Source organism: Mus musculus, assembly GCF_000001635.26.
Source record: "Mus musculus strain C57BL/6J chromosome Y unlocalized genomic contig, GRCm38.p6 C57BL/6J MMCHRY_CTGU1".
Classification (NCBI taxonomy): Eukaryota; Metazoa; Chordata; class Mammalia; order Rodentia; family Muridae; genus Mus; species Mus musculus.
Window position 1 is genome coordinate 22,566 of NT_187060.1, and position 13,370 is coordinate 35,935.

Sequence of the window (13,370 nt, forward strand, 5' to 3'; positions counted from 1 at the left end):
CCTGTCATTCAAGCCCCCATCCTAAAAACTCTAAAATACTTAAAACTCCCTAAAAGACTCCTAAAATCTTAAAAAAGAAAACCCTAAAACACTTTAGAATCTTTAACCAAACACTAAAAGAGACCTAAAAAGCTTTTAAAATAACCTAAAATACTTTATATTTATCTATCTACCTATCTACCTTTCTACCTATCATCTACCTACCTACCTACCTAACTACCTACCTACCTACCTATCTTATCTATGTATCTTATCTTATCTATCTATATCTATCTATCTATCTGTCTATCTATCTATCTATCTATCTATCTATCTATCTATCTATCTATCTATCTATCTATCTATCTATCTATCTATCTATCTATCTACCTACCTACCTACCTACCTACCTATCTATCTATCTATATACTTTTTATGGTTTTTCAAGACAGTGTTTCTCTGTGTAATTCTGCCTGTCCTGGAAATCACTTTTTAGACAAGGCTGGCCTTGAAATCAGAAATCTGCCTGCCTCTGCCTGCCATATGCTGGGATTAAAGCCATTGGACATCACAGAAAGGAGACCCGAAAATACTTAAACAAACAAACAAAACAAAAAAAAACAAAAATACAAAACAAAACAAAACAAAACAAACAAACAAACAAAAAAACAGGAACTCTAAAAAGACCATTAAAAATTCTAAAAACACTTTAAAAATGCCCTAAAATTCCCCAAAATCTCAAGAACCCTAAAAAGACCTTAAAAATTGTAAAAGCAAAACAAAAAACAAAAAAAAAAACCAACAACAAAAACATGTCTTTAAAAAGTTGCCTGAAACACTGAGGAAACCCTAAAATTATTTTTTATATGAAAGAACCTTAAAAAAAATCCTAAAAGACATAATTAAAACTTTACAAACCCTAAAGAAAAATCTAAAATTCTAAAGAGAACTCAAGAAGTCTTACTAAAAAAACAAATGAAACAAAGAAACAAAATATAAAACAAACTAATGAAAAAAAAAACCTAAAACTCTAAAATAACCTTAAAAAAATAGAACCCCAAAAAAGACACTAAAAACTGCAATGCCCAAAAACCCTGTGTACTGTGGCATGGGAATAGGCACACACGAATATATTAAATGAACAAATGAATTTGAATAAATAAATACAAATATTTTGACTTTAGGCCATGTTTCTGCTATAAGCATTAAAGTTGGCAAAATCAGAGCTGGCAAGAAGGCTCAGCAAGTCAAATTTCTTTTTTTGCTCCCTGGCATCTGGATTTCAAGGACTGAATCCATATGGGAGAAAGGTAGAATTTCACTGAGTTATTCTTATACACAATAAACAAGCAAAAATAATCAATCTGTAATAATTAAGGCCAAATGTTGGCTATTGCATTAACTGTGGTGGAATTAGAACTGGTTATGCTATAAATGTTGCTGAATTCCAAATTGGTTGATGAATGAGTTTTACTGGGATTCCTTACAGGAATAAGTGTGAGGGGTTACTTACAGGAGCAGAAATGACTCAGGGACAGCTGCACCACCAAACCCACCCCACTATGGTCCACAAAAACGGGAACCTGGAGAATAGAGCAGACAGCTCAACAGGTTGGAGAGAATCCTTTCAATGTAGCTCAGTGGATCTAAACCTCTTCCAGGCAAGGTAGCTCCAGCTCCCTCTTGTTTCTGCTTCTTTCAGACAACTAGTCTCAACTTCACCAAGACTCTGTAAGACCCCCAAAGCTGGGCCTCCACTCAAGTCCCAGGATGAGCTGCCCAGCACCCCAAAGACTCAAGAGAAAACCACACCTAATGCAAACTGCAAGAGGTTTTATTATCAGGTAGCTGAGGAGGAACTCCTTCTGCCATGCAGGGCAGGGGAGTTTGACCCTGAGCAGTAACATTACAGGACTTTAACAGCTAGCTGAGGAATTGGAAGAAGTTGGAAGGAGAGTTGGCTATAGGTGGGGGTATAGTGGGGGAGTAGTCTGCACCTCCTCTCTATATCCATATCTTTGTAGGTCTTCCTACAATTATCGCATCTCTGGCTGTAAGGCACAGAAACAAAAAGCCTTTTGCTGGCAATAGAATACAAAGAGCTTCTTTCTGATGTTTATTTAGAGATCAAGGGAAAAAAAAAGGTTGGGAAATGTCCAGGGGCTCTTCCTTCCAGGGATAAATGCTATAAGACAGGGTCTCACATACCCTACTCCTTCTAGTAAATAGTTCTAATATTAGAACTAGGAAAATTAAACCTCTGGCCCAGCTGTCAAATAAAGCCAACATGAGGTCACATCTTCAGAATTTGTTACATTGAGAGCCCCAGAAGCGCTTTAATGAGACTAAAGAGTTTCTCACCAGAGGTGGGATGGAAGGAGGAGGTTCAGTTCCTGAGCCAAGGCCAGTTAGTGCAAGCAGGGCTGGGTCAGTGGGCCTCGGTGGGGCCAATAGGAGGAGCCAGACACAGGCTGGAGGAGCAGCAGCAGAGCTTGTCACAAGCACCAGTTAGGGTCCTTTTCGTCTGGGTTTATGGTTGTTAGAAAGGTGGTGTCAGGCCAGGATAGGATGCTCTATTTGAAATTGATGTGGTCCCATTGTGGTTCCTGGTACCTATGTATTGTTTGTTTGTTTGTTTGTGTGTGTGTGTCTGTGTGTGTGTCTGTGTGTCTGTGTGTCTTTGTTTGATTTTTTTTCAGCAATTCCCAGGAATCATTTTTGATCAGTTATAGGGCCTTCAAGTGAGCTGGCAGGGGTTGGGAAAAAGGAACACCAGGTCAAACATTCTCCCTGCTTCATTAGGTCTCCCATGGAGGAGTTCAAAGGGTGTAAGTATAAATTTCCCTGGGAACAAGGCGAAGGTTAGGAGTGTTGTCCAATCTTTTCTGCTGGTCTCTAAAGCCAATCTAGTTAAGGTTTACTTTAATGTTCTCTTTATCTGCTCTACCTGTCCTGAAATCTGGGGTCTATAAGCAATTGTCTTATCTGAGCAACGAAGGAGGGGATGTTGTCTGATGAAATTACCTTAGGGATGTCAAATATTGGGAAAATTTCCTCTAATATCTTCTTTACCATGACATTGGTGGTCTCCTTCTTAGTGTGGAAGGCTTCCATTCACCCTGAAAAAGTGTCTAAAAAAACTAATAAATATTTATTACTGTACTTGGCTGGATTAACGTCAGTAAAATTTATTGCCCAGTATGCCCCTAGCGGGTCACCTCTTAGCTGCTTTCCCGGGGCGAAGCCTGAATTTTAACTGTTAGCAACAGAGTATTCCCGGAAGACTGACAAGGGAATAAAACACCCAGTTCTAAGAGCCTTTTGAGGTGAGGTCTGATGCCCTTGAAGGCCTCTTTGTTCATGGGGTATTATCATACCCCAATAGGAGTCGCACCAGCTTTGAGCATCACAACGATGGGGGCACCCTTTTTGTCATTTTTATACCTGCAGTCTCTGGCCAGGCTTGAGGATATCTCTCTAACCAGTTCCCTTCTAGAACTTTTCTCTAACAGGTTTGAGGCTCACTTTATCTATATTAGTTTTCTGATTTTCAAGCTAAAATTATAGAGATGGTGGAATCCAAGAGACTGAAGTTCCTTCTGAAAAGAAACTTATGTGGGCTTTTATTTTGATAGTAAGTCTCTCCCCAACAATGGGGTGGAGCATTCAGGAATGATGAGAAAGTAATGAGTTACTTGGCTTCTTCTTAAATCAACTTTATTATCAGTGGTCCAAGAGTATGGATTCTGACAAGTAGCCACTATTACTACAGTTTTCTTGTTCTTCAATTTCCCCAGTGGCTCTTTCAGGACTAAAAATTCTGCTCTGGTATCAACAAGGAAATATGTTGTGGTCGCCTCCACAGTTAGGATTACCCTAGGCTCGGGGAGGGGGGCCTGAGGCCCATCTGCCCTAGGCATTGTCATCTGGGTTAAGGACCTTGGGAGGACTTATATCTATTTTTTTGGGGGGGGGCAGTCTTTTGCCCAGTGTCCATTTTTTTTTATTGGTCCTTATCTAGAGGTGGTTGCGAAGGTCCTCTGGAGTTTTGACATCTTCTTGGTGCTGTGTTACCCAGGTACACTGTATGCCTACATCCTCCTCCCTTTCTATAATATTCCTTATCACCTGGAATTATGTCTAAACCCTAGTTAAATTTCTTACAGCCTTCTATCTCGTATAATTTATCTTTTTTCAGACTCTCTCTTTACTCTTTCTCTTTTTTCTTCTCCAGTCTCTCTCTTATAGTACACTTTCTCTGTCTCCTTAACCAGATCTTTCAAAGATAATATTTGCAGACTCTATAGACACTGTAACCTTTTAATGTCAGAAGCAGACTGGCCAATGAAAGCCATGGCCATCGCTGCCTGCTGGCCCTCTGATGTAGGGTCAAAGTGAGTGTAAGGCCTGTATGGTTCTAAGAGGTGCTCAAAAAAACACTGCTGGGTGCTACTTTTCCTCTTGTAGGATCCCTCTTACCTTGGCCAAATTAGTGGGGCACCTGCCAGCTCCTTTCAGCCCTGTTACTAGAGCCCAGAGGAAAACTGTCAACTGCCCCCTACTGTGAGGACTTTCAGGGTCCCAGTCAGGACTTGTCAGAGGCAAGCCTGCATCTATTTCATTCAGAAGATGTGACAGCCATTCATTGACCCCTAGCATGTTCTTTCTTGCCTCCAGCAGTATCTTTTTTTTCTCCTCTGTGGTGAAAAGAATGCTCAAATTCTGTTGACAGTTATCCCTAGTGGGCTGATGAGAGAACATGAGAGATTACATTAGATGAGTATGGCTAGAGGGATTTCCAGAAAAGGGGGCATGATATGCCTTCAAATTATAGGATCAGTAGAGGAAAATGGCCAGTACTAAAGGGACTGCAGTTGTCTGGGTTCTGATGGAGGAGGGCCGTAAGTATATAAAGGCAGCACTGTGCAGTCTGTTTCCTCTAGGTTCCGAGCTCAACAGCCTCAGGTTCCAGCTGCTGGTCCCACCCCCACATCTCCAGCGGCACCTCAGACATGTTGAGAGGTCTGGGAGGGGACGAGTTGGGGATATGGTGGTAGGGTGTTATGCCATTGTGGAGGTTCTTCTAACTCTGGATATATCTTTGTGGGAGCCAGGGTTGCAGTTCAGACTCCACTATTTTTATCTCAGTTTTTTTTTTTCTCTGAGTGGCAGAGAGTTAGGTCTCAGGAGTCTGGCTTTTTCCACTGAACTCAAGGTTTCAACAAGGATGGGGGGGATCTTTGGCTAAATTTTTTTAGATGAGATTCTATGGCACTTGATTTGGTTGAGACCCTGGTCCCCTCTGCCTAAACAACATTTTTAAGGGCAGAAATCACAATCAAATCAAGAGTGTCCTCTGGTGTTAAACCAACACCAAAAGCGTGCCATTCCCTATAGCAGAAAGTTCTTCAAAATCTCTTTCTGACATCTACAGACGGGTTGTGAATCCTAGTCTTAATTTCAGTCCAAATCACAAGACTCATACGAGGGGAGTGCTAAGAGTCTGTCTCATTGTCAGAGTCACATTCAGGGAGACAAACAAGATATACACACAATAAATTACGATAACTGCAACCAGTACCCAATCAGACAGCCGAGTAAGCACACTCTTAACTTTGCACCCAGTAACAGAAACAGATGACTGAGTGAGCACACTCTCACTTGGCACCCAGTAACAGAAATGGATTGCTGAGTGAGCACCTTTCAATTGGCACACAGTAACAGAAACAGATGGTTGAGTGAGCACCCCTCAATTAGCACCTAGTAACAGAAACAGACGGGTGAGTGAGCACAGTCTCAATTGGCTCCCCGATGGGAAATACCCAGGCATCCCTGGAGCTCCCTCAGACCATCTGGGATGTCTCCCAGGTTGGCAGGCAGTTACTCCTGACACATCTGTCAGTAACCCTCCCCTCCATCCCAGACAGGGAATTTGTTGCTCTCATGTGCACAGGCTACTGTAAACTAAGAATACAAAATTCAAAAAAAGCCTGCAGACAAAGACATAGACAAAGACATAGACAAAGGCAGGATCTTACCTCTCAGCGGGGATTTCTGAGAACTGGGGTAGGCCACAAATCTCAGCAAATGAACACCCACATGTAAGACCACCAAAAGCTGGGCCTCCACTCAAGTCCTAGGATGAGCTGGCCAGCACCCCAAAGACTCAAGAGAAAACCCCCCCTGATGCCAAATTCAAGAGTTTTTACTAAATCTAGCTGAGGACTGTCAGGATACTCTGGTGGAGTCAGCTTGTGAGGCAGAAATGCCAAAAAGCTCCTCATGAGAAATGAATTTCTAGGACTCTCCTCCTGGATATTCTGGCGAAAGCCAACTCTCCAGTTTGGATCGGTTTGTCAGGCAAAAAGCCTGGAAGCTGTTTCACGAGGATAAGAGTCCAGGGAAATTTTCCTCCCAGAGTTATGGCATCTCTTTCCCTAACCCATTATATTCAAATTTCCACCACATTAATCTAGTGTATAGATTCACGTGCACTCTATTAAGCATCACCTTATAGTAAATGCCTTTTAAGATTGTATTCTAACATAGCTAAAGCCTTTTCCCAGTGTTCTTAGATTCCAGATAGCAGCAAGGAACTTAACCCATTCAGTAAACAATTAAGCACTTGCCATTTTACTCAGCTGTTTACAGATAGAGACTAAAAGTCTCACTGAGATAGAAATCTTTTACTACAGGCTTCATTCCATGTCAAGTATAAGTTGATATACTACCCTGATAAGGAGAAACTCTCCAGACAAGATAAATTTTATTAGACCTAAGAATTTAGAGCTCTGTGATAGCACATTACTCTTAAGGCCTGTCAAGAGTTAACAACCCCCTGATGCTTTTAACCTTAAAGTGTGAAATTCTTGCCTGACATTAGGCTGATCCTAGACAGGGCTTGTTATCCCTAATATAAACATTTAATTAGTCCCTGTAAATTCCTTTCTGCTGTAACTGGTGAATTTCAGTGTATCTTGTATTTTTGTGATTTGTATCCTCTGATAATTCGTTGTTATATAAGTCTAAAGCTCAACCAGTACAATACATTCAGATCCAACACCATTCTCCGTGTTCGACTGTCTGTCACTACATCTTATCTCTGCCCATCTACTCTAGAGACCCTTTCTTACGCAGGCACAAGAGACCAGAGGGCCTGTGGCAGAGGACAAACTCCTTCTGCCTTGCAGGGCAGGGGAGTTTGACCCTGAGCAGTAAGAACAGGGGGTTTTAACAGCTAGATGAAGAATTGGGAGGAGTTGGGAGGAGAGTTCGGAGGAGATGGGGAGAGTTGGGAGGAGTTGGGAGTAAACTTGGCTATGGGTGGGGAGTAGTCTGCATATCCTCTCTATCTCCATATCCCTATAGGTCTTCCTACAATTATCACATCTCAGGCTGTAAGGCACAGAAACAAAAAGGCTTTTTGCTGGCTATAGAGAACAAAGAGCTTCTTTCTGAATGTATTTTAGAGATTTGGGAAAACAAGGTTGGGGATTGTCCAGGGTTTTACCTTCCAGGGAGAAATGCTCTAAGCCTTGGCCTCATATTTCTCTTTTGTACCTCATCTTTCTGCATATGAGAGGGACTCTCGGCTTTTATTCCTTTCTCTGGCAGGGAGAAGCCTACTGACTTTTGTCAGTTTGAGGGACTCCTTGAAGCTCTTTGAAGGTGTTTGCCTTCCTGCTTAAAGAGCTTCCTGGATTTCTTTTGAGTTGTTTATCTCTCTGCTTAAGGAGCTTCCTGTAGGGTGGAAGGTTTCAATCCTCTGAGGATACTATTATACAAATGTATATTAAGGGCTTTTGGAGTTATAGTAGTAATAAATTCAATGTTTCTTGTATTGTACAGTTAATAATTTTATGTCACAAAATAATATTATACTAATAATTATTTAAACTGTGTCTTATACTGCTAATATGGTTTCACATATACATGGGAGTTTGGTAGCCTCAGGACTCTGTCCAGGTAGCTGGATCATGTTAATGAATTTTACACTCAGATTGCCATTCATTTTATTTTTAGTTGCCAATTTCAAGGGCACACCATTTACTTTGCGACTACCAGTACTTTAGATTTTTTTTTTATTTTCATGACAGGGTTTCTGTGTATACCCCCAGCTGTCCTGAAACACACTTTGCACAGCAGCCTGGCCTCGAACTCAAAAATCTGCCTGCCTCTGCCTCCAAAGTGCTGGGATTAAAGTCGAGTGCCACCACCACCTGGCTAGTACTTTAGATTTCTAAATGGTCCCCTCTGGTAAGTTGGAACAGGAAGAAAATTGTACAGCTAGTCCCCAAAACACACAATCCTGATTAGGTGAGAAAAAGTATAATCGAGGCTGTGTACCCAACATATCCAGTATAGCCCACAAAGGGCATGGTACCTGATACCTGCATTGACATTTTTTTTCGGTCCTGTCAGAGATTAGAGAAACTAGACAAGGAATAGATGTTTTTTTCAAAGTGGTTTGGGAATCCACACCATTGAATTTCCCAAGTGACTGCTAAAGAATGTTTGGACCAGGCATGTGGGGCTTCCAGCTGAAGTTTAAATCACCCTTCCATTAGGTAAGTCAGTTTTCCCCAACAACTTAAGTATTAGTTCAATTTTGGTTTTGGTTTTGTCCAGGATCTCATTATGTAGGTCAGAGTAATCTGGAACACACTGTGTAAACCAGGCTAGCCTCAAAATCACAGAGGATTCTGACTCTGGAGTGCTTAGGTTTAAACACATGTGCTATTACCACTCCTAGTCCCAATAATTGAAGTTTTAGTGAGTCAAGATTTGTAGCAGGACCGGGGAACCTTGTCTCATACAAAGGATTACAGGAATCCAGTTCTTTTTTTTTTTTTTTTTTTTATCTATCCAGGCCATAGTTCTTCCATGTTAGTTTTTTCACATGCATGGCCAAAATACACCCTTAGCTACTGGACTCTAGTGTCTACCAGGATGCCGCACATGCACACTGTAGTGAAGTCTGCTTGGCAGTCCAAGAGCCCTGGAAGCACTCATGAGTCAAAGAGTTTCAAAATGAACTCAACTCCTGGAGCTTTGGCATTCTCATAACCCACATATTCATACCCTATCCCCTTGTTAGTCTGGTGTACAGATCCATGTGCTCTCTTTTAGTAATATCTTATTATAAGTGCCTTTTAAGATTGATTTCTGACATAGCTAAGCCTTTGCCAGTGTTCCAATGTCCTAGAAAGTCCTTGAGCTGACCATGGGTTTGGAATTCAATGTTGCCTATTCAGTGACATTCAGAATTGCCTTTGGTATTAAACTATCACTTAGAATAAAAGCCAAATCACTCCCACATACAGGAATTTACAATGGTTTAGGCAGTAGATCTGGCTGTGGTTTTAGGGTAATGAGATAGTTAGCTAGAGCCAAACTCCCTAATTAGAAATAAGACTTGGGTGTGAAAGCCATTGCCCTAGGAGTGTAAGACCTCACACCTGGCTTCTAAGACTTTAGGTGACCTTAGATAGGGCTGACTTTGTCTCAGTTGTTTTATTGACCAGTTCCTGCCTGTCTTTGTGTTTATATTCCTCTGTTTTGTGTAAGAGCCATTAAGCACCCAGTAACCTCATTTGTACTTTGCCAATGTGTCACCTAACTTCCCTATTTTCTTGTGTATAAAAAGTTTGATGCTCAATTTGACAAATGACATTCAGATAGTACACAATCTCACGTGTTCATCTTTCTGTCATTCGCAGACTCTTTGCCCATCTCGGACTAGTGACTCTTTCCATGCAGAAAGAGGGACCCAGAGGGTCTGTGACAACAGGACCAAAAACAGATTTCTTGCTATGGGAGCAATGAGAAATGGGCTAATTTTTATTTCCTCATGAAAAGAATGGAAGATCTGGATGTCACTTAATGCATGATAGAAACTCTCTTGACATTTAACACAGACCCTGTGATCGTGCCCTTTCCAATCTGCCAGCCAGTATTCTGTCAGGGGTTTCTTAAGTTAGTGATATTGAAATTAGAATGTTTCCAGGTCCCTAGTTGACAGTCTGATGCAGAAGGCTCCTTTTGAAGGAGCACCATTTTTGCACTTGTAGTGCCAGGTTGTTCATAAGATGTGCTTCCAGTAGGAAATGTAAAAATGGGCTTTAGTGGTACATCTGGCCAGAGTTGAAGGATGTTCACATATATAGTTATCATTTAGCCTGTATGCCCACTCTGAGTGCTACCACTGACTCAATGAAGTTGATCAGCCATAATCTAGGTTTGCAGAGACATATAAAATTATTGACACTGGTTGTCCTAGGTTAGAGAATAGTAACTTTTGGATCATTTGTCCCTGTCCTAAGGGATGGCTCTGGTCGTCTTGTCATTCCACTGTTGGGGAAAACTGCATATCAAAAAATAATGTCTCCCATGTTGGTAGATGGAGTATGTGATTTTTTTTTATACTTGAAAAGTGGATGTGACAAATGAAGCTGGGTCCAAGTAAATCCTTATCCCAAATGAGTCAGACAAATACAGTAGATAACAGAATTAGCAGGCTGGGCCCACAAAGCAGGGGAAGATCAGTCCAAGCAAGTAGTTAAAAAAAAAAAATCTGTTCATGCTGTAGGCAGCCAGCACCTAAAAGATGGTGCTGGTCTCCGGTACACCATCGCAGTAAACAACACCACTGAGCAGGTGCTAGACCAAATCTGGCACCAACCCCTCCTGAGTGGGTGCATGCAAATTAACATGTCTGCAGACTGACCAACCCTAGCAGGACGCATAGCCCTCCCCAGTGCTGGGGTGTATTTAAGCAGTCCTCCCTGGGTTCCTGGGGTTCCTGTAGCATTGAGGCATTCCTGCTCTTAAGCTGTTGAAAAGAATTCAACTGTGTTGAATTCTCTTTACCAGGAAGAGGTAGGTGAAACATCACCCCAGCAATTGTGTTCCTCTTTTCTTGCCTTTGGGAGGGCCTCAGCAAACCTAGCCCTTTCTGAGCTTCCTAAAACTTGGAAGTTTTATTTGCTTCTGAGTTGTAGGATCCTCCATCCTCCTTATAGGAAAAAATGTATGAGAATTTTGCTTCCTATAAAAACCCAGCAATGTTATATGTGTAGTTTTTTTTTATTTTGTTTTGTTTTAATCTCATGTCTGCTCCAGCTGCAGATAGTTTTTGTTTGAAATTCTAGTGATTCATGAGAGAGAATAAAAGAAAGAGCTCCTGAGAGGACCTAGGGCAGATGCTGCTCCTGCTGCACCTGCTTTTGTTATCACAGGATTAAATAAGCAATGCTCTTGTCAATGGAGCAAGTTTGTGGATTTATTTGTGTCAAAGGGCACTGATGGACATACATTGTTTCAAGGAGAAAAACAAGTGCATAATTTAGCATTCTTAGTGATTAGGTAAGGTTAGGTTATCTGAATTTATCTGAAGGCCAAGCCAAATGAAATGTTGTTTTGATTCCTTTTTGGGAATACAAAAATCCATGTCTCAAACTAATATTTATAGATTTTGTCAGTTGCTTTTAATGTGTTAGTGTTATGAAATATTACATAGCAAGGGAATACATTTGCTGGACCCATGCATGTTGTGACCTTCAGAAATTACACCACGGAACAGACCTGGTATAAAGGGAATGATTGGGAGAGGGTAGAGGAGTGAGGAAATGGGGGAGGTATAGAGGCATAGAGGCAGAAACAAAACCATTAGGTCAGAAAAATGTGGGGCAAAGAACAGATAGAGGGCTAGCTGAAAACAAAGAGAGAGACAGAGCTATAGAAACAAGAACAATGGGAACAGAGAGGTTGGGCCTAGAATAGAGAGAGGGGGCTAATCAGTCCTTTTATCCTGCCTTGAAGTTAGCAGTTTAGTTTCTTTCAAGAAAGAAATATACTTTCTATGAATTTTGTAAGTTAACAGGAAATATTTTCATCTCTGAGAGCAATGTTAATTTTAAAGTGTTTATAGGAAATTTTTGTGGGACTACTTTCTTAAGAACAATATAAGCCAGGTATGTTGTCACATACCTGTAATAATACCTACATGGAATGCTGAGATCACCTGGAACCTAAACATTCTAGAACTTCTTGGACAATACACAACATACTATGTGCCTATTTCAAAAATGAAATGAAGTGAAATAAAATCAACCCAATGTACCTTCTTTATTTGTATCTCTTACCTTTGGAAACTAATAAGATAATGAATCAAAAAATAAATAAATTTCAATTATCTGTATGAATGAAAACAATTTTAAATGTTAAGAAGGTTAAAAAAATCACTACAGTGATGGGGAGGAAAGAGCCTGGGTGGGAAATGGGACAAGAAGGTGAACATGATCAGGTATTATGTGTGTGGGGAACATAACTGAAGTGCTGAGGAAAAGCAAAAAGAATGGAAACAGGCAACTTTTTGAGGTAGGAGGTGAGAAAACCCTCGGTTATATCAGAGACCTGGGAGGTGAGAGACCCTAAGGACTCAAAGGGAGGGACCTTAGAAGAAATGCCCTACAGTGGGGAGAGGGAACTTGTAGAGTCCTCCTCCAGTGGAGGGACAGGACATCAAGTGGAAAGATTGAGTTACCATCCCACAGTAAAAAGCTCTAACCCAGAATTGTTCCTGTCTGAAAGAACTGCAAGGAAAAAACATGGAGAAAAGCCTAAAGAAAAGGAGATCCAGTGACAAGACCAAATTGTGATAAAGCTCAAGGAGAGGCATCAAGGCCTGACACTATTACTGATGCTATTCTGTGCTCACAAAAAATGGGCTTATCATGACTGCTCTCTGAAAGACCAAACCAGCAGGTGAAAGAGTCAGATGCTCAAATTTATATGCAACAAATAGACAGAAGCTGGGAACCCCTGTGGATGAATTGGGGAAAAGCTGGAAGAAGCTGAGGAAGAGGTCTACCCGGTAGGAGGACCAACAATCTCAAATAACCTGGACCTCCCAGGATGTCTCAGACACTGAGCCAGCAACCAGGCTTCATACACCAGATGATATAAAGCCACCAACACATATACAGAAAAGGACTGCCAGGTCTGGACTCAGTCAGATGAGGTCCATCTAATCCTCAAGGGACTTCAGGCCCCAGGGAGCAGGGAGGTCTGGTGGAGAGGGGACAGGATGGTGGGGACATACTCTTGGAGATGGGGATTGTGGGCTTGGGGCCCTGGGAGCATGGGGGCATATAGGCAGGAGATATGGGGTGTGGAACAGTAAGAGGGGGAACTAGGAGAAGAATAAAATCTCGACTTTAAAAAAAGTATAAGAATAAATTTTAAATAATTCAACTATATTAGTGTGTGGAATTTCAGTCCACGGGACTATATACCATTCACATATTCATTTAGATTTCCTTTGGAAGTTAATATAAAGATGCACTTACACTTAAACAAGAAAATGATTAAAGATATTTAAAAATAAAGAA